Consider the following 27,090-nt stretch of genomic DNA (forward strand, 5'->3'; position numbering starts at 1 on the left):
AGAAGATACCTCAGAAACAAACTATTTGCCTGAATGTCCTTCTACTCTGCAGCCCAATAGAAAACAGAGGGATGTGAAGAGAGGCCAGATTGCCTCCAACTTTATCACCCACCTCCCCGCTTTAATTCTCAGAGGTACTGGCTCCCAGACCAGAAGCTGTAGAAACAGTTTGCCCCTGAAACAATGCACAAAGGGAAATAGAGTGCCAGAGGAAATATCTGCTTCCAGGGAAATAACATTAGGAAGAAATGAGAACATGAGATGTCAACCACAATGAGTGGAAAGATAAGGGAGGGAAGTGAGGATGTTCTGGAGGCAGGGAAGGCTCAGCATCACTGGGAGGCAGAGGCACTGGGTACCAGGGAAGACAGTTTGTGAACTGTTAGGACAGGCTTCTTGTTTCTTACATGCACTCTGGCACAGGAACGACATAAAAAATTCTACCTTTTCTTCTTTTAGATTAAGGTTAGTCCTCCTCAGAAAACTTCTGTCATTTCGAAATGTCCCTTGGACTGGGATAACATGTGCATATGAGTGGATCTATCACATAGGTTTTATTCTGCTGGCAGTGGAGCATGGCCCCTGAGGGGCAGGGAAAACCAGAAGGCCAAAAGGTATAGGAACAAACATTGTGAAATGCAACAAACATTATTTGCCCTACTTCAACACTTTTCCAGTAGCTGACGCTGTGAGGAAGAAAAGAAGAAAACCAAAAATTGGTTTGGACTGGGCTTTTCTTCTCACCAGCCTCTTTGTGAATTTAATCTCAGTAAGATTTGTGGAAGTAGATCTTGCCTTCACTTCTTTAATTTCTATAAGACTTTTCCTTTTAACACCAAGGTGTCAATCAGCCTCCTTCATGGCTTTCTAAGTCATGGGCTTTGAGAGAGACACAAATGTTTGAGGAATGGAATGTGTGGCCGAAGGAAGCTCAGTGACAGGAGAGATGAGTAAGAAACTACCTGGGAATCTCATCTGGCTCCAATAGGCCATGTCGCTTGTGCAGACCACATGGATTCCAGTGCCTTCAAGATCCTCAAGTCTGTGACTCTAGAAAGAGGAACTCATCAAAGAAAGAACAAATTTGCATTCTCCTTTAGACAAAGAAGAATCTGGCTGAATGGAGGAAAAAGAAAATTGAAGACATAGATATTGCCTAAAATAAGAATTGATTATTTTAATGCATTTTTTGAAAGAGCATGTTTTAAAAATGGATTCAAAAATAGATAAAAGGTCAGATATGGCACAGCTACCTAATGTAAGGGAAATGAAGGCAGAAACAGATTTTGGTAAAGGAAATTTCTACAGAATATTACTTCAGATAAGACCAGCAAATGAAGCTTAATTTATATAATAATTTTAATAGCAAAATAAATATTTGAAATTTTTCAGAATGTTAGAATCTTTCAGAAGTTTATTCATTCCCATAAGTAAGAATTCCATATAATGACTAGCTAATTAAGTATATCTATAAATTCAAGTGAACACTTTCTATTTTGTATATTTGTTTTATTCTGCAGATTGGATCTGAATTTTAAGTAGTTTTTCTGCTTGTAAAATTATTAAAGATTTTATCACCTCTTTAGGCCTCTAAGAAGAAACCTAAAGAGGTGATCTGGCCCTTCCTGTTGCCTCCAAGCTTCCAAGCAGTGGGCAGTTCAAATGATTCAACTATAATTGCCAATATGAATGTCAAATTGGACCCAATGTATGCATTAGACACAGAGCATTGGTTAAAGTCATCTCATCTCTGTGAGGAAGCCTATCAACTCTTTTACCAATCTGAGCCAAGTTCCTTTAAGACTCTTACCAATGGATAGTGGCCACCAGCCTACTTAGAGCAAATGAGAGAGATCTCAAAGAAAGAATGATTTGGAGAACATGAATCAGGCCACAAAGCTCTGCTTCCCTTCCATGTCAAGTCTCCACCTTTTGCTGACCTGGCGGGAGCTGAGCTTGAGGGTTTTTTTTGTTTTTTTTTTTTGTTTTTTAAGAGTCAGCATGCTACTCTACAGCACAGAGCTAGGATGAGAGACAAGCCTAAAGGTTAGAAACCAGATAGTCTGGGGATGTAATGGAGACCAAGCAGCGAGTGATACAAGGGGTCCAAGATAAGATGGCTCCATGTTCTCAGCTGAAAATGTAGATTCCTGCCTTTTAACCCAGTCTGTGGTATTTTTACATTATCCAGTATCTTAAGGGATTTTTGATGGCTGCATATATTCCATCATATGGCTGTAGTATAAGATCCTCAGTCATTTTCCTATTGTTAGATTACAGTGATTTTTAAGATTGATTCTCACTTTTTGTACATTTTAAAAGAAATATTACTAAACATATATGAATTCACCAATTTAGGCAGAAAAATATAGATGGTCACTATTAACAATATAAATACATGTTGTTGTATAACAAAGGGAGTCCAACTCGAGGATGGAAGATGCCTTAGAGGACTGGGGCGGGGAGGGTGGGGGGGACTTGAGGGGGGGGAGTCAAGGAAGGGAGGGAATACGGGGATATGTGTATAAAAACAGATGATTGAACTTGGTGTACCCCCCCCCCCAAAAAAAACAATATAAATACATTTAAGAGGTAGGAAAAATCTGGAAGCCATTAGGGTGATCAGTGTTTTAGACATCAGGTTAACTCTGAACCCTGAAAAAGGTAGTGAATGAATAGGCCAAATCTTGGAGCTGTATGCAAGATACAAACTTTTTGTAAATTCAAAACATTGTAGATGGAAAAAAGAGTTTTTTTTTTTTTTTTAGTAAAGAATAAATAAAGTCAGGACTAAATCAGATGGTAAATAAGAAGATTCACCTCATATCTGTTATTGTATTTTTAAAAAACTTGCTCGAAATTCAGGTTCCATTTGTTAATTTTATTATTTTTATTTTTTATTTCTTTCAGTCTTTATTGGAGTATAATAGCTTTACACTGTTGTGCCAGTTTCTGCTGTACAACAAGGCAAATCAACTGTATTTATACATATATCCCCATATCCCCTCCCTCAAGAGCCTCCCTCCCCTCCTCCCTATCCTACCCCTCTGGCTCATCATCAGTCATTGAGTTGATCTCCCTGTGTTATGCAGTTGCTTTCCACTAGCTATCTATTTTACATTTGGTAGTGTATAAACCATTTGTTAATTTTAAAAACCTTTGAGTGTTATCTTTACTGAGTTTTGTTTTTGTAGACAAGGCATAAGTGATTTATGGCCAAAGGGCTGCTGTCTGTTGTTTGTGCCTCGGCAAGTCCAATCAATTCAGTCATGAAGCCCAAGGGAGGCATCACCTGTCACCTGATAACTGCTGATTGAAAGGCATGTATGGTAACTAGTACTAGGACCCTCCCTGCAATTCTGCAAAAGGCAGAGGAGGATGGACCTTGTACCTGGAGTCAATTCCATCTAAAATTTTTTTTTGCTTCTAAAGATTTAATCAAGGTCTTAACGGGAACCGTGACTAGAATTGGTTCAGAGTTCCTAGCAGATTGGGAAGGTGCAGAGAAGTTCAGCACCGGGGCTGTGAGAACCCTTTCACAAGGCAAAGAGCAATATGGCCAAGACGTCCTGCTTCTCCCAGCCTGGTTCCAACATCATGCCTTAGACATCCTAATAATAGTGCAACACCAGGGTTCCCAATACTTTGTGACTTTGAGCTGATTCTCTTCAGTCTGCCCTCTTGGGCAGTTCTAGTGGGGCCCCTAATCAAGATAGCATATCTGTAGTGCAGGGTGAGTTACACACTTGAGCAAGCAGCCATGGGAAGAGTTACGTCCATCCACATTCTTCCCAGAAGAGCCCCAAGACACACTGGTATATCCGGAATTCTATGGGCAGCTTCTCTTGCAAGCGCCCATCACCTCCAGCATTTGCTTACAGCTGGCCTGCAAATCCTTTGACAAGTTCTCAAGGGTCGAGGGCTTAGTATATAAGCTCTTTGGCCACTGGCCTCTGGCTTTGACAAGTCTGTCCTCTCACATCAGGGGCCTTTGATGATTAAAAAATCTTAACTCTACTTGGCAGATGAGAGAGACTGGGACTGATCTGATGGGGGTGTTCTGGCAGGTTCCCGTCCCTGGACCCTCAGATGTTTCACCACAGCCTGCAGTTCCATGACAACAAATCCAGTAAATGAAATCTGAAGATATATGATCTGATACCATAGCTAAGTAACAGGGGCCTGATTGTGCTGCAGCCCACTCGGGGCAAGCTAGGTCTTTGTGAATTCCCCCTGAGCACTCTTCACTTGGCTCAGAAAATTCCCCTGTTCTCTCCTGTGCCTGGACATAAGCAGGTGTAGCCAGCAGGCCAGCAGGAAAAGGGAGAGTGCAACCCTCTCACAGCCTTTCGCTCTGCCGGCAGAGCTTGCTGGTAGCACTAGCTCCAGGAGCTCCTCACTCACCTCGCTATGACCTTGGCTCGTTTTGCTTCTTTGACCATCTTACCCCAGCAAAGAGTCAATTAAAGGAATAGGCAAGTCTGAATCTCCCAGCTATTCCTGCCCCTACAGCCTCTGCCACCACTATGTTCTTATGACTGCATGACCCCTCCCCTGATCCTATGTACAAGAAGACATCTGTTTATTGCAGCGGTTCTCAAAGTGTAGTCCCTCACCTGCAGCATCCGTATTATCTGGGAACTTGTGAGAAAAACAAATTCTCAGTCCCCAGGCCAGACCTCCCAAATGAGAAATACTGGGATTGGGGCCCAGCATTCCGTATCTAGCAAGACTACCAGGTGATTTTGACACATGCCAAGGTTTGATAATTCGTGTTTCTAACAATTTCCTAGGTAATGCTGAGGCTGCTGATTTGAAGGCCACACACTGAGCACCACTGTTTATGGGCTTGGAGAAATTATTCTCTACCAGGGTTTGCCGAAGGACAGCCATGGTCCAAATCTGGCCTGCTGTCTGTTTTGTAAATAAAGTTTTATTGAAACATGGCCACACCTATTAATTTACATATTGTATATAGATGTTCTAATACTACAGTGGCAGAGTTGAATAGTTGCAACAGAGATGTTATGGTCTGCAAGGATGAAAATATTTATAGAAAAATGTGATTGACTCTTGCTCTTCACAGACATAACCTCTTTGGCACAGACTATGTGGCCCCTTGCCAAATGGAGTTTAGGCAAAGACAAGGGGGAACTGGACAATTGCATATTGCTTCTGTCTAGAAATGAAAGGCCTTTCTTCAGACCCACAAAAGCAGCTCTAGCTGAGATCAGAAGTCTCTGGTAGAGGCTGTCACTGGCATTGTGGCTATGGCTACCCCAGTACTGGGGACTAGACCAGTGGCAGAATTTGCTGGTGCACAGGAATGGAGAGGCAGAAATGCTGGGCTGTTAGTTATATACAGAAGAAGCTAATTTTTAGTAGTATAAGCATTCCTTGACTTAAAAAAAAAAAGAAAAGCAACTCTACAGATTTTTTAAGGCAGCATACTCATCATTCTTTCAGATCAACATGTCCAAAATATGAAAGATTTTAAATCAAAAGCATATTTGATTGGTTTGGACTCTTTTTAAAAAGGGATAATTGAATTCTTTCTCTTAGCAGCTAAGAAACCCTAGCTTTTCTCTGTTGACTTTCTCTGCAGTGATTAAAATGCTTTCCCTACACTTCCCAGTTGTAAGCTTTTCCAGAACAAAAGCAATCTGTAAATGTCTAAAGCTGGAGTATATCATTAGGTCAGGCTTCCAATTTAGATGTGTGGTTCTGTCTCTTATATTCATGGGGAGGGAGGGTATCCTCTGCTCTCAAAAGAGGATATTTTCACTTTTTCTTAAGAAATACAGAAAATGGGAATAGCCATTCCGAGATAGCAATCTCTGAAGGTCAAGAAGGCAATCTGGTAGAGCTGCAAGAAATAGCTGTTGGAATTTGGCTGGAAGTTTTGAATACCTAGATTGAAATCTCAGTTCTGTAACTTTCTACTGCTGTGGACTTGGGCAAATTGCTTAATCTTTGCCTCTCTGAACCTGTTTCCTCATCTATAAAATAAGGATGATCACATCTAGATCAAAGATTAACTTAACTGGATAAGTCCCTAGCATGGTATGGGGGCACTCAGTCAATGTTATCTTCATTTGCTCCTCTGGCCTGTTGGTAGAACTTTTCTTTTTCTGTTTTTGGATTTCTTTGTTTTGTAATTTTAGAAAATTTAGAAGAACTGAGAAAAGAGAAGTGAGGTTCTTTGGAAACAAATTGTGCTGCTTCAGGAGCGCTAAAAGAGTGTCCCTAATGTGAGGAAAGTGATCCGGTTATTCATCTTTACTGAGTAGCCGTCTTTGAAATTGCTTAGTCCTGGGTTAAACATCTCTACAAGATGCTGGAGGAGGAATTTCTGGCCTAGGACAAGGATTCGAGGCACATCCTAACACCTGTGCGGTGGGTCAGGGTGAGGGTGGGGAACTACGTGTATAGGTAATTCTAACAGAATTATCTAAGATAAGATCGAACAGCTCCACAAAGATAATTTTTAACTAATATCTCAGCCTCTGTAGTTTTCTGATATCCAATAACTTATGGATCCATTAAGAGGAGAATCTTGTGATCTCCAGAAATATAAATACCTTGTCAATAGGTGTTTGGTTTTTAAAGGTTTTGTGTGTTATTAAATTAAATTTATTAATTTCACTAAAAAATTAATTAATTTAGAGAAAAGGGCTGCCATGTTTTTGCTATTCAACATGAATTCTCATTCAGGGCAAAGCTCACATTCGTTTCTTCAGAGAGGACTTCCCATCCACCAATCTGAAGTGACCTCTCTCCAACAATGCTCTTACCCCTGCCACATCACTGTATCATTATTTGAAATGGTGTGGTTTATTTATCTGATTGCTTGTTTCTTGTCAGTCTCCCTAACCACAATGAGAAATGCCTTGGCCTTATTCATTGCTGAATCCTCAGGGCTCAGAGTAGTATTTGACAGATACTCAATAAGCAATTATTTGATGAAAGACTTGATTTCCCCCCAAAACAATTTTTAAAAATCTGGTTAGAATTTGAGTTCCACTGTAAAAGGGAGTTTTCAAATCTAAGTGACTTAGTAGTCTCTTGTTTTAGGTAAAATTTCTTCTGTTGTTGGGTTTGTGGATATCATTCATTCGCTCATTTCTGATCCTTATGCCTTTTATTTCTACCCTTACTGTACTGGTTCAGTCAATACAGTATTGAATATAATCATAATAATGGGCATCTTTTTCTTATTTCTGATCTCAGAGGGAAAGCTTTCAACATTTCCCAGTAAGTATGATATTTGCTATAGGTTGCTTTTTATCAGATTAGGAAAGTTCTATTCCTAGTTTGCTAGGTTATTTTTATAATCATGTATGGATGATAAATATTTTGCTGTACCTATTAGAATGATTATAGGGTTTTTCTCTTATACTATCAAATGTTAAACCATCCTTACATTCCTGATATGAATTCAGTTGGGTCATGATATCTTTTCCATATTTTTCTGGGCTTAATTTGCTAATATTCTTCTTAGGCTCTTGGCATCTATGTTTATGAATGGGATTGACAAGTAACTTTCCTTTCTCATAATGTCCCTGTCCAGTATGGCTATCAAGGTTATGCTGGCCTTATAGGTAAAGTAGGAATATTCCTGCTTTTGCTAATTTCTGGGAGTTTGTGTAGGATGTGTGTTATTTTCCCTGCAATATTTGAGAGAATTCACTAATGTAGCCATCTAGGCCTTGAGTTTTCCTGTGCTTCTCGGGTGTTAGGAAAGCAGCAGATCTTACTAATCCAATTTTAGGACTTGAAAAGGTGTAAAGTTGGACTGCAGTCCCTTCAATTACCAGTCTACTTCCAATTTACTCTAACTTCTGGGGTTTAGCTGTTCATGGTCCCAAACAAAAGTGTAGGGAGTTTTTCAAGCCCCCTACCATCATCCAGGCCCAGGAAGGACGTCCAAAGTGCTGTTCAGCGCTTCAGACTTTTCCTTTAATAATCATCAGAAGAACCTGGGGGCAAGGCAGGCCCAGGTCCCTGCTTACTGCTCTGGGTTTCCAGCTTCTCCCAGATCTTGGTTCGGTGATGCTCTACTGACTTATCTTTCTGACGTCTTCAAACATATGTGCTTTTATTCTGTCCAGCTTTTTTATTCTCTTCAGTTGGATAGTTTTTCTGAACTACCTAGTCCACTATTACCAGATTGTTGTTTGGTTTTTTCCTTCCTCAAAGAAAAAAGCATACTAAAATCTGGACACCCAAGTGAAGTCTTTCGAAGTAATAACTTGTGGTGGTCCTGGTGGTGCACGTACCTATTCCAGATATGCTGCCTTTGCCAAAAAACTCTTTGGATCTTTTCATTAGCATCAGCTTCAGGGCCAGGCTTGATCCACACCCCCTTATACAAATCAGTTCAAAAAGTATTCCTGAATTCCTACTGTATGAGATGCCCTGTGTAAGGTACTAAGAATAAAGTTGAATAACAGGGGTCACAGTCTACTGCAGGGACAGGCATTAGGACAGAAACATTACAGCAAAATGTAGGTACCATTCCAAGTGGGGAAAGTGGGGAGGGTAAGGGGGGAATGAACTGGGAGATTGGGATACCAAATTGTACATTCTAAATATGCGCAGTTTATTGTATGTTAACTGTATCTCAATAAAAGTTCTTAAAAAAAAAATGTAGGTATCATTGCAGAGACAGGAACTGAGGTTATTTACACGGAGAGAACAGACAGCATACTGATTCTGCCTGAGGAGGTAGTTAATAGGTTATACTCTAATCTGGGCTCTAAAGGAGGAACAGAAATTTAACAGTAGAGAAGGGGAGGAATTGTCACTTCAGGGAGAGGAAAAGAGTGCAAACAGGAAACAGGAACAAGTTGAGGGGCCACCAGGCTCACCACAAAGAGGGTGACACCCTGGGTGAGGATATTGGCTCTGATAGCACTCCCCTGGTCATGTTACTTAACCTTCTAAGTCTCACTTCTCACTTCTGTAAAATAGGGATAATAATCATTTCTGCCTCATCCGACAGCTTAATTAAATGAGGTGTCACCTGTAAAGGGCATAAAAAATTATTTAGTACATAACAAGTACTCATTAATTATTATACTATGATGTAGGGGGAAGGAGTAATAAAGGATAGGAAAAACAGACTTTGTTCTCATGAATCTTAGTTGGCTATTAAAGAAAACATCCTGAGAGTTATGTTAGGGTTGGAAAAACATGAAAAGGAGTTAGAAGATCCCCCACAAAGGAGCTCTGGAACTAGCTTGCATGAGGCAGGATTATAGGAATTAGTGTTTAGATTCCCAAGGACACTGCTCTGAAGGAGATGGCACTTATCTGGATGGACAAGGCTGTACTTTTTTTTTTTTTTTTAATTTATAAATTTGTATTAAACCTTTTATTTAAGTCAATATATCAAAAATATTATTCAACTTGTAAATGATACACATTATTAAGGACATACTGTATATACTTTTTATACTAAATCTTTGTCACTTGATCTGTATTTATCATTTTGGAGTAGCCACATTTCACGTGGTCGATAGCCACACGTGGCTGGTGGCTATCACACTGGATTTCACAGGTCTTGATGATATTGAGGCTTCTTATTGCCTATTTTCCAATTAACCTATTTAAAATATGCTGTTGCTTTATCTTAAGCTAGAATGATAGTGAAAGTGTAAGCTTATGCTGTGTATAACATTCTGTAGGCAACTTTATAGTCATTCCACCAGTGTAACCATCGCTAGCTTGGCAATGGTCAGTGATGGTTCTCTCAGGGGCCCTGCAGTTACTTCAGAGTAGGTCATCTCACTGATATATTTGTCCCCTAGGCACATCCCCTTCCTCAGAGTAACCCCACCTGTTCCTCTCCACTTCCGTACCTTCACTGCCTCTTCCTCTCTCTGGAGATGTCTCCCCGGGCCCCCAGCCCATGGCTACTCAAATCTCACCTTACTGTCAGGTCCCACCTCTTCCGTAAACCCTTCTCTTACTAATCCAGCCTCCACTACCTTCCTTATGGCCGCAGCAACTGCACTGCACACCTAAACATTTTACTCCTTCCCAATTCGTTTTTCTGTAATTATTCTTCCAAGTCACCATTCATATCTGTCAACCCATAGGGCAACCTTTTTCAATGCGAGGATGAAGCTTCCCCACCTTGTGTGGCACGGAAGAGGACACATGCTCCCTTCTCAGTAAATGCTCTTGAGTGAAAAATAACAGCCAGCCAGTGACAAAATTAGTGGTGACATCTTATTTCTCCCTCCATACCCTCATTCTGGGGTGGGTTGAAGACAGGATGTTCAAAAGAAAATAGCTCGATCTAGTTAAGAAGTATGTGATTAATCTATTCATCTGCACAAATTGGAACCTGTGTTAAATTGCCAAGCTGAAAACGGTTACCACAGCAGCACCAGGAAGAAAATGCTAAAGAGAAAGGCTTTTTTAAATCTTTAAAACCTTTTCCTCACCGGATGAGAGCGGCATGGTAGCTTAAGGAGAGAACACCAGCCCAGGAATCGGATGACTTGGGTTTGAGATCAGCCTCTGTCCTGCCATTTCTTCTCTGCAAAGTCAGTTAATCTCTGGAGTGTCAAGAGCAGGACGGACATGAGGCAAGAGCAGGACCTGCCCTGCCCACTTTGAATCAGGATAGTGAGTGGGTTCAAATGAAACAGCTCTATATGACATGCAGTGGCTCTTTCACAGAGGCAGGATTTGGCTTCTGCTCAGGAAGAAAAACCTGGAAATAAACGCTCCATCTTTGTTAGCATCTTCTACAGTGGGGCTCAGCAGTAGTGAGGCAGCTAGAATAAGACAAATGTTGACTCTGTCGTACGCTGAAAATGAGCTCACAGGAGTGAAGCCTATTTTCAAAGGCAGGGACCAGAAGTGGCGAGGAAAGTTGGGCTAAGATATGAACAAAAAGCTTAAGCGGTGTTTTGGCCCCCAGGAATGTCACACAGTACTGCTTTGGGGCAGAGGAGAGAGGAAGAGAAACTTCCTTCTCAGCTGACTTGTGCAAGGGAGGGGGTGCCCTCACAACAAACTGTCAGCTTCTTACCTCTGCTGAACACCCTGAGGACAAGCCCTGCGGGGCTGGAAAGAAAGAAAAGAATGTTTGAGGCCAAATCTCTTAGAGGAATTCGACATGTTTGCCTCAGGTAGATACTCATAAGCTGTTTGGCCTCCATGTCACCCCTAAACAGAGCACCCCAAGCACAGTTGCTACACTAATTTTTGTAACTACCAATTAAGTTCCAGTTTTTGCATGTTTTTGTTTACCAGTTTTATTCTGTTCTCCTCAAGTCCAAGAAAGTATGCAGTGGGAGCTCCCTACTCCTTTCCATTCAGTGGATCTTGGAAATATCTCAGGATATAAGTGAACGTAATAATTCTGTGTCAATCATCCAGTGTTATTGAAAACTGCTCACTGCAAAAATGGACATATTCTTAAATAACCAAAGACAGCGATTTGTGTGCCGTTTTAAATGCAAGCTCTTGTTCCTATTTTGCCATTCTATTTCATATAACTTTCAGGTATATATTAGAACTTCTCTAAGTTAGTTTTCTTGGCCTTCTTTGTTAAAATACTGAAGTAATGGACTTGCACTCTTTAATCCTAAGAGTTTTGTCATCTTTCTTTCCAGATGTAAATGCTCACCATACGTGGTCCAGTATTCATTTACCAAGACAAATGTCTTTGTGTACTCAATCAATACACTTTCAGCCACATTGTAACTTGCAGCCTCAACACCAGGAGTTTTGATTTGTGAAGGCTGTCATCAGTCCCAACCGACTGTTTTCAAAAGGAAGCTGGTGTTGAAATTTTTATTGTTTTCTTTTTCTCCTAAGAAAACAACAGATTGTGGATTTAAGGTAGACATTCCCAAAGCACAGTGTTTCATTTGAGGAAGCTCTCTCTTTCCAGGTTTGAATACGGACACTGCCAATGGGGTGCACGAACCCCTCCGAGAGCAGGCGGTAAGGAGCAGACTCAGGACCGTGAATAGCCTCAATTACTCAGGAAAAGCAGCCTCCTTCCTTCCTCTTTTACACCTGGTGACCAATGTGGGAAACACCCCTCAGCCCTGCCCAGGTTTGGTACTTTTAAAGAACAGTCAAACTGAACTAGATAAGTATTACTCTGAAGGTTAGGGACGATGTGCCAGGGACTGGCAAAAAGACGTTTAAACAGTATGGTGAACTCAGAAGTTTCTGGTGGAACAATCTGGCTGTGTAAACCTTGTTTTAAATGGCTTTGAAAGCCTAAAGAACATCCCCATTTGGAAAGCACTTGTTTGTTTTCTTCTCTGAAGTCAGCTCTAATTGTTCTAACACATTTATTGGCCCTTGGTGGTTTTTCAGGCATAGCCAGCTCTAATTTTGCTGTTTGCAGGCAGGCAGGTAAAGCTAACTCAGATGATCCTATTCAACATGTAGATTATGGAAATTCTAAAAAGAAGTCAGAAACTCTCTTTTGTTTAATTTTGTTAAAAAAAAACTGTAAAATTAAAATTCAAAATGTAATTATTGAACAGGGCAGCCACTTTTATTCTCCTGTACTTAAAATTCAATTTTTCTACCAGAACAAGGCAAAGATTTCTCATCAAGTTTTGCTTAGGTTGGCCTCAGTTACCAAGGAGCTTGGTCACAAGATATCAGAACCAATCAACCAGATAGAATGTTCAGTATTTCTACGTGTTCCTCTCTGCCTCCTGTGACACTAAGCCCTCCTACCAATTATAGGACCAAAAGAACATTGTAGAGGAGTCTAAAGCTTTCTGGCAAATACACAATTTAATAAAACATATGATTTCTACTGCCCTACGTTTTCTGGGTGATCCTTATCTGTCTGGGTGTATATTTGACAGGAATATTCATTTTTTAAACATTGTCAGTGACAATTATTCTAAAAATGGGGGTGGGCAGCAGATGTGTAATCACTCAGGAAGTTTACACAGGCAGCACTGGGGCTGGGAAGCCTGAGGTTCACAAGGGATTCTATTTGAGTGGCTCTGGCATTCACAGAACCAGTTACTTCAATTCAGATTCCTTTCATCTTAATTAGGACAGGCGACGTAATGACACAATCAAACACATATGGTAAAATTAGAAAACATTTGGGAAGACTGCTGGCTGCTGATCTGGTGGTATTTACTAGAATATATTGATGTGTACATGTAAAAATATTGGGCTGAGGGGTAGGAATCGCCCCTGGGCCTTGAGGCAAGAGAAATAACACACCCTGGCTACCAGAAACCACACCAGGTGGTCAGAAGCTAGGCATCCTTTTACAAAACATTTAAGAGCTATGTGACATGGCATAGTCAGGCAGGGATGAATGGAGTTCTCATATAACACTTGCCAGCTAAGAGACCTTGTGCCAGTCACTAAAATTTTCTGTGACTCAGTGTTCTCCTCTGAAAAATGTGAGAGCTATCAACTCTCAGTTGTTATTTATAAGGCATGGATGAGGTAATGTATGTAAAGAGCTTGGCACAAGTTCTCTGTAAAGAGAACATTGCTATGAGTACTGGGTACCTACTGTGCAGATTTGAATCTGTTTGCAAACTTCTGAATTGCCTATATGTTTAGTTTACACTAACTTGAAGAAAGATCTCTAGAATAGTTCACGTGGGAAGTCAAACTGCCTTTGTGAAGAAATGGAATTATCAAAATTTTCCATGCCTTTCTGTTCTGCTTTATAATGACTTGCCCTGCCTCCTGGGGAACTGTAATGGCTTGGCTCCTGACAGCCTGTATGAAGATGTCTGTGTTTCCTTCCTATTTCCTTTTATAGGACACTTAAAAGCTCCTTTCCTTTGGTGTATTAAGGATCCCATACACACGAGAATAACAACATCAGCCCCTGGGGACCCATCCTGTTACTGGTAAAATGGATGCTCATTGTTCTTCATCTCCATCGTACTCATTCTTTTTGTTACATCTGTCCCGATCTCTGAGAACCATTACCATGCTCGTTGTGTGTGTGTATCTGGGAAAACAACAGCTACTGAGCATATGTTATGTATATGTGTACTTTCAGCTCCCTAGCTAGAATGTAAGCTCTTCGAAAACAGGACCTTTGATGGATGGCTTCTTTGTACTATAGCAGATATCTCCACACTGCTTTCATTGCATGCCTTAATTGGGAAAACAAGGCAGTCCCAATAAACAAATATTTATTTTTAAAATATGTGCATGTATTACTATGCTAATATTATAGTAATTATAAAGTGTATCTTACAGTAGACATTTTAAAAAGAAGGAATTAAAGATGCAAATATGAGTACTTGTAACGTTTCTTCCCACACTGCAGTGAGCTGTCTTGTAGGGCATGTACATCCCTTTTGGAGACTGCTGCCCCCAGCACTGAGCAAGGGGCCAGTTTGTTTTAGGGCTGAGCAGTCACACTAGCCACCCAGGACCCAGACATCTACTCCAGGTAGCTTTCTTTTTTTCTGCCCACCATACTCTGTCTCTTCAGTGCCTCCCTCTCCCACATACATTGACTCTGCAGGTATTAGGGGAAAAATCTGGGTGACTAATTTCTTACTTAACTTACACTCATGCATTTCATGATTGTTTTCCTGGTTGTAAAAGGTGCACCAGCAGCCTGCATGTTCCCTTCTTGCTAATAAATACAAGAAGCCCCTGGAGGCTGTGGTTTGCAAGGATCCCACAGTCTGCCCAGTTAATTCAGTCATGTTAAGTGTGCCGTATGGAATAGCCACCCACAAAATATTGCGGAAAACTTCTTTGCAGAAACAATCCGGCTTTTCATTCCAGGGTGCAGATGGTGGTGTGGTAAAGAGGTGGTGGGGATGGCTGGGGTGTGTGTGACAGTAGATCCTGGGCCATCTTGTGTGTTTTTAGGAAGCCCACACAATAGCTCTCTCACCAGACATGCGCTGAGGTCCTGTTATAGGCTGAGAACTTCAGGATAGGGTTGTTCTCTTCAGGGAGTTTTCGGTCTTCCTGTGAAGACAAAGTGGAGACTGGAGAAACTAAATCACATGGCAAGCAGCTGGTATTGACAGGACGTGGCAAAGTCATCCAGAGGAAGATGTTTGTGTCCTATTCAAGTCCTGCCAACACTGCCTATGAGACCATGACTGCCCAAAACAGATGCCCAAATTGACCAGAGATGGAAACTCATACTGAACAGAATCCTGAATGCAACCCTTGCAGTGGTTCCAGAAGCCTTTCTTGATGAGTAGAATTAGCCTTGAAAAGGCAGGCCACAAAGTAAAATTTAAGAGGTGGGCAAGTCCTATGGCTGGGAAAATTTTCCATCTCTAAAAGCAGAAAAATAAAAATCATTCAATCGTAAAACAGTCTGCAGTCATCTACTTCAGAAGCAATCTCACATTACTGCCTCACCTTTTCAACCATCAATCTTCCCTCTGGCTTTGGGCCTTCATTTCTCCAGCTTAGGTCCCAGCATTGTCTGTTATTCCCCACACCCTGCAGAGGAAGCACCGTGCTCCTCACATAACTACATCAGAAGGGGGGGCCCCCTCTGTGGTTCTAAGCACCTGAGAGTCAAAACCAATCCATAATTAATTTTTCACAGGATTCCCAAATGTGAGCTTTTCATTTGCTTTCCATGCCTCCTAGGCAGGAAAAGAAGTTATTCATCAGTGACATAGAAAGGAGGAGGGAAGACTGCAAAGGTTTGAGGTTATTGCAAAAAAATGTTTACATTTCCTGAGGATGATTCCCTTCGTTCACCAAGCACACAAGCAATGTTTTTAGAGCCTGTAAAACTCTGCAGTCTGCAAAGATAACAGCTGCCGTACCCCAGATCCCTTACAGACCTCTTGTCAATCAACGGCAGCTGCTCTTGTTTAGACTCAGACTTTCTTCTGTAGACTACTGAAATCACCTCCTAATTGATCTCCCTCCCGCCAATCACTGCCTCCTCCAAGCCATCCTCCACACTGCTGTCAGTATCTTTCTGCAATGTAAATTGGGTGATATTTTATCCTTACTTAAATACTCTGATAGCTCTGCATCACCCACAGGTTACATTTCACATTAATTAAACATGGCATTCAAGCCCTTCTCACTCTACTCCCAATTGCCCTTTTTAGCCCTGCTTCAAGATCCCCATTTTGACCCACTGTTAATCCATCAACCATACCATCTTGTTTAGGTGCAGCTCTCTACTCAGACTGGTTCCTTTGCTTGGAACACCTTCCTCCACCTCTTCATCTGTGAATATCTCCTCTCTCCTCAAATCTTAACTCAGAGTCTTCCTTCCTGAAGCCTCATCCAAACACCACCAAGCAGGGGTCCTCACCCACTTCTCTACTCCCATCCCACCTCCCAGTTAGCCCTGCTGCACACTCACCATTGGCATACACTGTTCTTGTCTACATATCATCCTTTCTGCCTCTGTACCCCTAGAACCTGACACAGTGATACCAAGGGCTACTCAACAAATCCTCCATGAGTGACTACACGAAAGGAACTTAGTGATCTTTAAGGTTTCCCAATAAGGAAATCTCCTTGAGAGGTTTATATAATCCTTGTTTGTAGATGGCCCAATCCCCAGGTCTGGACATGGATGACCTCAGACTCAGCCACTACTTCTCTGTAAACATCTTGAGTCAAATTATAGGACTTTCTGTAAAACCTCAAACTGAAATAGAATATAAATAGCAATATTATTCAGAAAGTATCCTTCAGTGCTAATTCTTCTTCATCTCACAGATATTGGCCACCTTTTAGATCTTAGTTCTGCTGTATGCATATGTGTATTTGCAAACTGCATAAATTCTGGGTGAACCAGCTGCAAATTGGATTTCATCAGTAGCTCTACATCTGATATTCTATGATTGGACCGGCCCTCGACATTGAAGATGTAGTTAATGAGTCACTGAATTGGGTCCTGATTGTCTTTTTTTCCCCTAATTTTATAGGGAGGCAGTGAATTCTAAGTTAATGGTGCTGGCTAGTTGCTGCATCTTGGCAATGAAATGAGGCTGCTTTGATCCATCAACGTCCAAGTTCATTCATTTAACCCATAGAAAAGATGCCAGGAAGGTCTGAGTCCAGATTTCCATCCTCTTTGTCTAACGATTAGAACCCACTTTTTTTTCAGCTAACAATTCACCACACCAAGGCCCCAGCCCCCCAATGGAATCTTCATGTCTTACAGAACAGCAACAAAGGCGTACGGCCAGTTTTCTGAAGTACTCTTTCTTAAATGAGCCAAATTGAATTCAAAGCTCATTCCAGAACGTGTTCCTCTTTACATTTGTAAAAGGATGACTGCTTGGCAAGGCACTATTAAAAGAAAAGGGCAGAGTCTCCCCAAAGATTTTCAACTTTATTTTTTACACCAGTTAGAAGACTGTTTGGAAAAGCAAATTGCAGTGTGACTTAAAAAAAGAAAAGAAAAAGTGTTGTGGGTGGAAACACATTAAGAATGCAATAATCATAGTGCTCTATAATCCTTTGAGACCAATATTAAGTACTAGCAGAATCTAATATCTCTAAATATAGAAATAATATATATACCAGTTAATCTAAGGGATAAATTTTTGTTCTTGTTGTTGTTCACTAAGAGAAAAGAAATAGTTCTGTTCCCAAACTTCATGCAAGCTCTCTTCATAAACATACACTTTTGGCTTACCAGAATTTTCATTGAAAATATTTACTTTAAATGTAACTGTCATCAACATTCCCATAGTTAAATAAATGGGTCCTCCATAATTTAATCCACATTCCTCTAACACCTGCTGTTTTAATGATAAATCTAGAGTGTATTTCTTTCTCCCTTTGCAGAACAGACGAGGCAATGATATGTAATTATTCAAAAATGTGTTTTGTCCAACTGGTAAATATTGGGACACTGGGATTTCCTTATCCGAGTAAGATCAATAGAGACTATAATCTATTAGCTTGCCTCTGGAGGAGCCTGTGAAAAGTACCATAAAGGAAGGTTAAATCCTTGTAATAGTGGAGACTAGCTTGTGATATGATACCATGGGGAAACATAGTGCTGTCTAAGGCTCAGTAGTTGACAAAGATGATTCTCTGAATTCCTTGGTTGGTTTTTTCCTTCCCTGTTATGGTAACTAGAGTTATGAATATTAGTCCAGAAAGCATTTTAATATTTCTGCAGGATTATACTTGAATAGTGAAGGACTGTTTTGTCTTTTTGGGTGTGATTTGAAATTAGAATCTGCATTCAGTGAACATTTGTGGAGGGTCTGCCCTGCCCTGGCCCTGAACTGAGTTCTGAGGATGTAAGTGTAGAATGGATGATATTTGCCCCTACTACTTACATGTGAAGGAAAAAAGACATTTCTTTGCTTCGTATAACTTGTCTCTAAAGTCCCCATTCTTGCTGAGGCAGATGAGAGGGCATTTAAAATATTCCATTCAAAGCTAATTCTCTCTTCTAATTTCAAGGGTCAAACTCTCAATTAGGAATCTCCTCACTCCTCCTTCCTTCTTCCCTGAATGGTGTCAGTGAGTAGGAGAAAGCTTAGGAAGCTTCCAGGCCACCAGGCTATCCTGCTCTGCTGGCCACATGAGGTTAGTGGGAAGCTTCCTGCTAGGACTCAGAAGTTTCCTGGGCACCCTGGGGTCCAAGGAGCATGTACTTGGCCTGAGGTTCCCACAAAGCTCTCTGGTTATTTCTAAAACCTTCTCACTATGGAGAGCCTTAACCGTAGTGGAAAGTGGGAAGGTGTGAGCCTAGTCACTCACTTCTGATATTTCTTTTCCTCTCTTCCCTTCTCCAGCAAAAGGAGTCTCTATTCTCCTTCCAGTCTGATGTTTGAGGTCACATAGTTAGCAACTGGATTAGATTAGAGTGATCACATAATGTATTATCCAAAGTAGTATACTTTGAAAAGTAAAAGAAGGGGGTGGTCCCAAGAATAATTGTGCACCAAGCAACAGGTGTAATCAGAGGCTGGCCTGGGTTAACCAAGATGTATGGTCTCTAGTTAAGTGGGACTATCCCACTTCCAGATTTAGGATTCTTTGCTTTTTGTTTCTATTATTCTTTCTAATAACAGTGCACAGTGATTCAGCAAGAGATCTTCCAATAAAATCTTTGTATATACTGGAATTCTGAAAGAAAGGATTACCTGTGAGTGTGTATATACAAGAGTCTGGAAAAATAAGTAGCCATTGGTTGAACCCAGTAATAGAATCATCTTGACGCTTCTTTTGTGTTATAGCACAGAAAGACACAAACAATAGAAGGTAGGATCATAGGTGAATTTTGCCCTGTAAAACATTTTCTAAATCTACCTTGTGGGTTGTTTACTCAGTTGATTCTTGTGGTGGTGGTGGTAGTGGTTTTTTGTAGCATTTAGATCCATTCAGTGTTAACTCAGGGAAGCAATATATCTACTCATGTCTGAATAGATACAAAAGTCAAGGAATGAGTTAGTATGAGTCAGAGTTCTCCTTGTTCTGTGAAATTGTAGAGAGAATGTTCAACTCCCGAGCACAATTTATATACCTGAAGGAGCTATTTCTTGACTTAGTTGAGAGAGTTCATTCATGTATCCATCCATCATTCCATCCTTCCATCCGTCCATTCATCCACACCATGTATTAGTCTAGTCAAGAAAAACAAGGTGGTGACCAAAAATGGAGCCAGGGATGAAATTAAATATGCACACTCTAATGATGTAAAATTGATAGCCTCTGTGCCACAGATTTGATTCTGAGTTTTCTAGGAGCCTATCAAAAATCTATTGCAAATTTTACAACTTAAAGTTCATTAGATAATAGCTAATAAGATAATAATTATAACAGTTAACACGTACTAACTGCTTACTTTATGGTGGGTACTGAGCTAGGCTTTGTACATGAATAATTTTTAAGTCCCTTCAGTAATCCTAAGAGATAAAAACTAAGAAATACCGTTTTATAGATGTGGAAGTAAAGCCTTAAAGAGAATAAGTAAAATAGTCATAATTGGGTCTGGGGACTGACTTTGAAAGCCCTTATTCTCTGCCTTAAATGCTCAAAAAAAAATTCATTCCTTTTTGGTTTGCGTTCTAGATTTCACAGTAACTTCTCCTTGAGGGGTTTTTTAATGATGCCTTAGGCTGTGATACACTAGGCCTTTGATGATATGTACCCTATACTTCTCCTTGGTAATGCTAACACGATGTAATAACATAATTATTTGTGTAATGTTTATCTCCGCAACTAGACTTTAAAGACCATGAGGGCAAGGTGTGTTTGTCTTTTCTATTGCCTTGTCAGCCCTTACATACAGTGGACATTTAACATGTATTTGTGGAATAAATGAGTGAAACAGGACACTCAGAACTCTATAAAATAATTTGCAATTGCACAAAAAAACTTCAGTTTAGTCTGAACATATTTTATTTTTCTTTCTATTTTTCCCCTCAATTTTGCTCTCCTATTCCTTTCCACCCCTCACAAACACAGACACACACACACACACATACACAAACACATTATTTACTACCTTGATAATTTAAGTGAAATCTCTTCCTAATTTCTTTCCTTCTTCCTCAATTCTTTCCTGAATTTGAGTACAGGTCTCAAGGAACAAAGAGGGAATATGGACTTTTTTTTCCCACAAAATGTTTGTCTTCACTTCTATTCAGAATATTTCTTAATCCTTTTTTTTTTTTCTTTTTGCTGCATAACTGGCTACACAGAACATTTCAGCAAAGTTCTTAGCAGTGTGAATGATTTGATTTGCTACAAAGTCTGTCCACCAGTCCATGGAGCCTAAGGCTACTGTTACCTCTGAGAGCACACAGATGATTGCCTTTTCCCCACTGTTTCACCTTATGCAGCAGCTCCCAAAACTATTAATCCTGTTAGTTATTATCGTGGCAATAACTAACATTTGTAAAGAACTCTTAAAGTCTGTAGCCCTTTCACATACTTTATCTCACTTGACCCTCACTACTACTTGTGATCACGTTAGGCAGGTACTGTGTTTATGCATATTTCACAGATGGAGACACTGAGGCTTGGGGAGGTTAAGTGACTAGCCCAGCATCCTGCTGTGAGTGATGGGTGGAGCCCAGCCTTAAAATCAGACGTCTTTGCTGCTGATTCCAGCTTCTCAACACTACACCTCCTTGTCTCCACTTTCACTTGAAATCTTTTTTTTTTTTTTTTGTAGGGGGTAAGGGTATTATGGGAAGAGTAGTCAGAAATGACTTCCTGCAAAACAGTTTGATGGAATTGCTGCTGAATGTGTTTGTTTGAGGAGAATGAGAAAAGAATGTATCAGCCATAAGAGAGCTGAGCTTAAGATTCAGAAGCAAAACTTGAGAGCTCACTGTGGGTCCCAAGCTGTATGTGGGTGTTTTGTTCCTGAGGAGTCAGGGTTGAGTTTCTGCAGCCCTCAGAGATCTGTTGTAACCTTCAGTCAGGCCTAGAAGTTCAGCTCCTAGTGATAGTTAGTTAGCACTGCAGATAGTGATAAACTACACTAACAACAGTGTCTTAAGCCTCAAAAATGCCAAAAGAAAGTGATCCCTGCTGAGGTTATATGCTCACTATAGCTGTGGGGAAACAAGCCCAGAAAGGTGGTTCTTGCTCAGCTGTGCAACTAGTCTGGGACCAGAGCCTTTGTTCTACTTGTCCATACCTGGGGGAGTTACAGTTCCATCCTAGGCTTGGGCTAGGCAAGATGGAGCTACCCCAGATGATGTCTTCTGTGCCCTCCAAACTCCTGATAGTCGCTCTTCCTGATTCCACCTGCAGGGGGCAGCACCCCAGACTTCCAGAGGGGCCCTCCTGCCGTCCTCACACAGGCACAGGCTCATCTTGCCTATAAAGCTGTCCCCATCCCCTTCCATCCCATCATCTTTCTGTGATTGATCTTAGCAACTAGGGGAAAGTGGTTGTGGTTTCCAATACAGGAAATTTCCTTTTTTCCATCATGAAAGCAATACATGCTTAGTACAAAACATTTCTAAAATATAAATATATGGAAACTAGAAGTCAACCAATATCTTACCACTTAGAAAAACTACCACTATTTACATATTTAGTGAATTTCCTCACAGGATTCCTTCTGTGCATTTTAAAAGATCATACTGCAACAAATTTTATATCCTGCTTTTCTCATTTAACATGGTAATGTGAGCATTTTCTTGTGCTAATAAAACATTCTTCTTAATCTAATTTTAAGTAGTTACATAATAATCCATCATACTGATGAAACTTAATTTGATTCTCCTCCTATTATTGGGTGGTTTTCTTCTTTTGACCATTATAAATAATGACTACAATCCATATTTTTGTACCTAAAACTAATTGCAGATCTCTGAATTTTTCTGTTAGGTAGATTATTAAAAGTAGAATCATCAGACCTTGACTAGGGACTCTTGATTCATTACAAGGGAAAAAAAGCAATTCCTGTAAACTCCTTAGTGTTTCAGTGTGAGTGATGAGGCACGGTGTTGCACAGAAAAGAGACACAGTAAATGTTTTTTTTGTGTGAATGAATGGACTTTTCAGGAATATTTGCATCTTAAGAAAGCAAATTCGTCAATCAATGTATCTTAAATTGGTAAGAATTCAGGCAGTAATAAATTGCAGAAATCAAAGTTGTAATGAATGCAGGTCAAGAAAGGAAGTTTTTCTAATAAGCATTAATTAAACTCAGCCCCGTGAAGACCATAGCCTACTATGATGAAAGTAAGCACAGCTCTTATGACCCTTCCCAGCTCCTTGGTCAGATGGTCAACATGATCCTGACATCATGTCAGGGCCCGAGGAACATGACATGAAGGAGACATGGTGCCTGTCCTCAAGAAGTCCACAAGCTTGTAGGGGGACAGATCAGTCAGACAATGCACAGAGTAACACAGGAAGGGCAGAACAGAGATGCAGGCTCAGGGGAAGACGTTAACAGCTCTTCCTCAAGAAGCCTCCTTGGGAAGGGGACTTCCGAGCTGGTTCTTGAGTGAGAATATGAGAGAAAAGCATTCCAAACAGATGCGCATGCAAAGAGCATTTCCTCCTGATTCCTGAGAATCACAGGGTGGTGATTACCCTCTTTGCCACTCCAGGCAGCACTTTGCTCATGTTGGTCATTTACACTTTAGTGAGAGTGAGTTGTTCTGACTTTCCTGAGAGCAGAATTTGATACAGGGAAAAGAGACCGAACCTTGTAACTGGAGATACTTGAGACCACAAGAGGCAAAAGAGAATACCATAAACAAAAGGGGTACAGAAAGGGAAAGCAGGAAGCCTGAGACAGGACCACTGAACTGTACAGCTGGGAAAGGGAGGTTGTGCACATAGAATACAGTGGGCCCCCAGAGTTGGGCAAAAAGACAACCGGAGGGTCCCAAACACTACAACCCTCACTAGTCATCTAGGGAGATGTGACCTGGCCCCAAATGAAGCTTCCTTACCCTAATCCACAAAGTCTCAGTTCTCTTCTAAAACTTCTCCAGCAAAGATTCATCCCCTCTCTGTTTTACAGCTCTATGTAAATAAAATAGTTCTTAGTATACAGTCCATCGCAACCTGGGGACCATTTCTATGTTCTCTGCCTGGGTAGAGAGGTAAGCTAGTTGCCAGCAGCCTTGGAAGTCGTGGCTCCCTTCTCTTTCTCTAACCTCATCTTGAACTGCTCCCGCCTCATGTGCTGACCTCCGCCACACTGTCCTCCTTCTGCTCCTCAAGCTTGTCCCACCTCAGGGCCTTGCTTATCTCTCTGTCTGAAACTATCTTCTCCAAGGTCTTTTTGGGGTTGACTTGGCTCCTTCTCATCCTTCATGTCCCTGCTCAGGTGTCACCTCTTCGGAGGGGCTGAGTGGCAGGGGACCACCTTGCCTTTGCTCTTAGCCAGCGTGTATGTTTTCAGAGCACCTCTCATTCATTGAACTTATTACTGTGCTGACTTCTTTACTGTTGCCACCCCCCCCCCCCCAACTAGAATGTAAACCTCAAGAGGTCAGGAACTTGATTTGTTTTGTTCAGTGTCACAGCCCTGGAACCTGGAATAGTACCTGCCTTAACAGTAGGTGCTCAATAAACATGTACTGAGTGAATGAATAATCCAGCCTTCAGATGTGATTATTCAAGGTTTTGTCCTTAACTCTCTGCCCACAGTAGTTCCAAAGTGTTGGTTGGATGGATTGTGCTCAAAATCATTCTTGATCCAACCTTCCGTTTCAGGCAAGGCTACCTCAGTCCTTCTGAACTTTCCTTCCCATTCCCCTTTTCATGCCCTTAACCCCACACCCCACAAGTTGTGAACATAGTCTGTTCCAGCCCCATTGCTCATCGCATTTCCAGTCAGCAGAGCACACTGATGACGTCATTTTTTTTCTCTTTTCAAAAGAGAGAAGAACAAGAGGAAATCAGTTCTATTGGAATTTGAACGTGCATGAGTGGTACATTTCCCTTTGCCTATATTCTTCTCCAGTTGTTTCAGCCTGAAGGCTGATCAGGAGAGGAGTGACATGAGTGGCAGTTCACCAGCTCCCACCACTGCCATGGCATCAATCACAGAGCCTGTGAAAAGCTACAGTCAGGGGTGGGAGGTTGGGGGGCCCAGAGCAGACAGGGAGGTGCCAGGAGAGCATGTGGATGCCTAGCAAAAGTTGCAGAAACTTAATTTCTCTCTTCTCTAGGCCTCCCAAAAGGGCCTGCCCCAGGCAGGGACCCCATCACTGCCTGTCTCTCTAGGGAATCGTTAGCAGTGGGTCGTTTCACACGGCAGGCCACGTGAAGGCAGGGTAGGACCGTGGAAGGAACACACACTTCAGCAGCAGGCAGAGTTCTGCTCCTGACGGTGCCGCTGGATGTGTGGGCCCCGGGTCTGTTATTTAACGTCTCTCAGCCCCACCTCCTCATGGGTAAAATGGGCACAGGAGTGTCTGTTGGGAAAGACTGTGTGCCCTTATTGTGTGAATTATGTGTAAAAGCACCTAGGACAGTGCTGCCATATGGTAGGTACTCTATAAACGGTTGCTATTATTAAAAAGCTGAGTTCAGGTACAGGAAAAATTGTTTATGTTTACTCGGTAAGTGAAAAATAAAAAATAGATTATGATTACCTGTAGTTTTCTATTTTAAAAGTCAAAGACGTGTTATAGATGTTAAACATCCTAGTAGATTCAAAGTGGATTCAAAACTTTTACTCAATCGTCCAGTTTGGCATCTTAATGTAAAAAAATTAGGCTTTATTAGTTTTTACTAAACTAACCAGCTCTTTGACTGCCACTGTGTAGACAGCACCTACTTCCCATCATGATTTTCCTTCTCATCATATGATGATGATACTAGAGTTGGAAATTGACTTCTTTGGGGCCACATCAAAGAATGATCAGATCCTCAGCTATTCTGCTATCGATATTGGGCCCTATCCTATGAATTCCTGCCATCTAAATCTTGCTTAGAACCAGTCAGTCAACTTGAATGAAGTACTGATGATGATTTTAACCAACTTAAATGAATTTCTTAGGATGGACTAATTCACAAAAGCATAAAGCAGGGTTATTTCACAGGATTCTGTAGTTGCCATGTGGTGATTACTTTAAAATGCCTGGAGTCAATTTTTCAAAATTATATGTATTAGTAAAAATTTACCCAAGCCCAAGGGGAGAGAACTTTGATTTCATTTTCAAGAGAATTTCAAAAAGATCTTAAGGTCGTAAAGAATATATTCTTCTGTTGCCTTGCTGTTTCATAAGAGGGTGGTCTTCTCTCCCTTCCTCCCTTTCATGAATCTATAGGAAGAGCTTTCCCTTTGTATCAAGTGCAATCAGAAAGAATTGGTACAAAGAGAGCTCCGCATCTAGGAGAGCAATTCTCATGGCTATGGGTAGGTATTTTCGTGGTCAACACGAGAAGGTGCAGTTCTCTGCCCCTCTAGTGAGCACCACTTCACTGTCACCACTGAATGAGATGCAATTTTCCTCCTTTTGGGACATCACAAACTAAGATATTAAGAAGAATTTGAAAAAGACCAATGTAGAGGTGGGAGGATGAAGATAAACTAAATCCAGCACTCCAGCCTGACCAATCATTAGCCGTTTATAACAGGGCTCAAAATAAAGTCATGGGCCAAAGGCATTCAGTTCTCATTAGTCCTCAGGTCAGTTTTTGATTTGTTATTCTTCTGGAGAGAAAGAGTATTCACTAACCTCAAAATAGTTACAAGCTCTGGATACATCTTAGTAGCTGCCTAGTAAACATCTGCTGAATTAGAAAAACAAGAAAGCAAAGAAGAAACAAACAAAAACCAATGTTCTGTCAATGTGAGAATGTTTACATACAAAATGAAATTAAATGATAAAGGGATGTTGGCTTCAAGAGGTCCTCAATTTTGTTCTATTTTTGTTTAATTTCTGGGTCTAGTGTTCACTCACTACATTTCTTATTTGTCATTGTTAGTATTCAACCTTAGTTTCAAAACTGCTAACTCATACCCCTGTGAGAAACAAATTTGCCAACTAGACAACAGTGTTTGTGTACAATTCTTTTTGTTCTTAGCCTCATGGTATCCAGTCAAAAGACTCTTTCCCAAAGTTATTTAAGTTAGGTCCTTTGTTCCCCACCCACTTCTGTGTAGTATGTCATCCATTTGTAATACAGATTCATATCTCACAGTCTGCATCTTATCTTGGGTTCCCCTGACATCCTGGTAAATTTTTTTTTTAATATACATAGAGTAAAATTCATTTTTTATGTTTATTCAGTTGTATGGATTTTGATAAATGCATAGTCATTCTACCACGGCACCATACAGAATAATTCCGTAACCCCAAAGAATCCCTCATACTGCCTCTTTGTAGTCAATCTCTCCATCCACCTCTAACCCCTGGTAATTACTCATCTTTCGCTGCCCTTATAATCTTTCCCAGATGTCATATAAGTGGACCCCTGCAGTAGCCCTTTGATTTAGCAAAATGTATTTAACTGCATTTATATTATTGAATGAGTCATGAATCAATAGTTTATTTCTTTGTCTTGTTGAGTGGTATTCCACTGTATGAATATACCTTAATTTGTTTATCCATTCATCAGTTGACAGGCACCTGGGTGGTTTCCAGTTTTCAGTGGATTATGAATAAATTTGCTATAAATATTTGCCTACACTCTGTATAAACA

The 27,090-nt window shown here is 40.8% G+C and overlaps 1 protein-coding gene across 1 annotated transcript in view; it reads left to right on the forward strand.

Moving 5' to 3' along the window:
• Positions 1-27,090, forward strand: part of KCNAB1 (potassium voltage-gated channel subfamily A regulatory beta subunit 1) — a 254,952-nt gene that overhangs the window by 110,251 nt on the left and 117,611 nt on the right. The window lies entirely within an intron of this gene.

This window comes from Hippopotamus amphibius, chromosome 6 (genome assembly GCF_030028045.1).
Source record: "Hippopotamus amphibius kiboko isolate mHipAmp2 chromosome 6, mHipAmp2.hap2, whole genome shotgun sequence".
NCBI classification, from domain to species: domain Eukaryota; kingdom Metazoa; phylum Chordata; class Mammalia; order Artiodactyla; family Hippopotamidae; genus Hippopotamus; species Hippopotamus amphibius.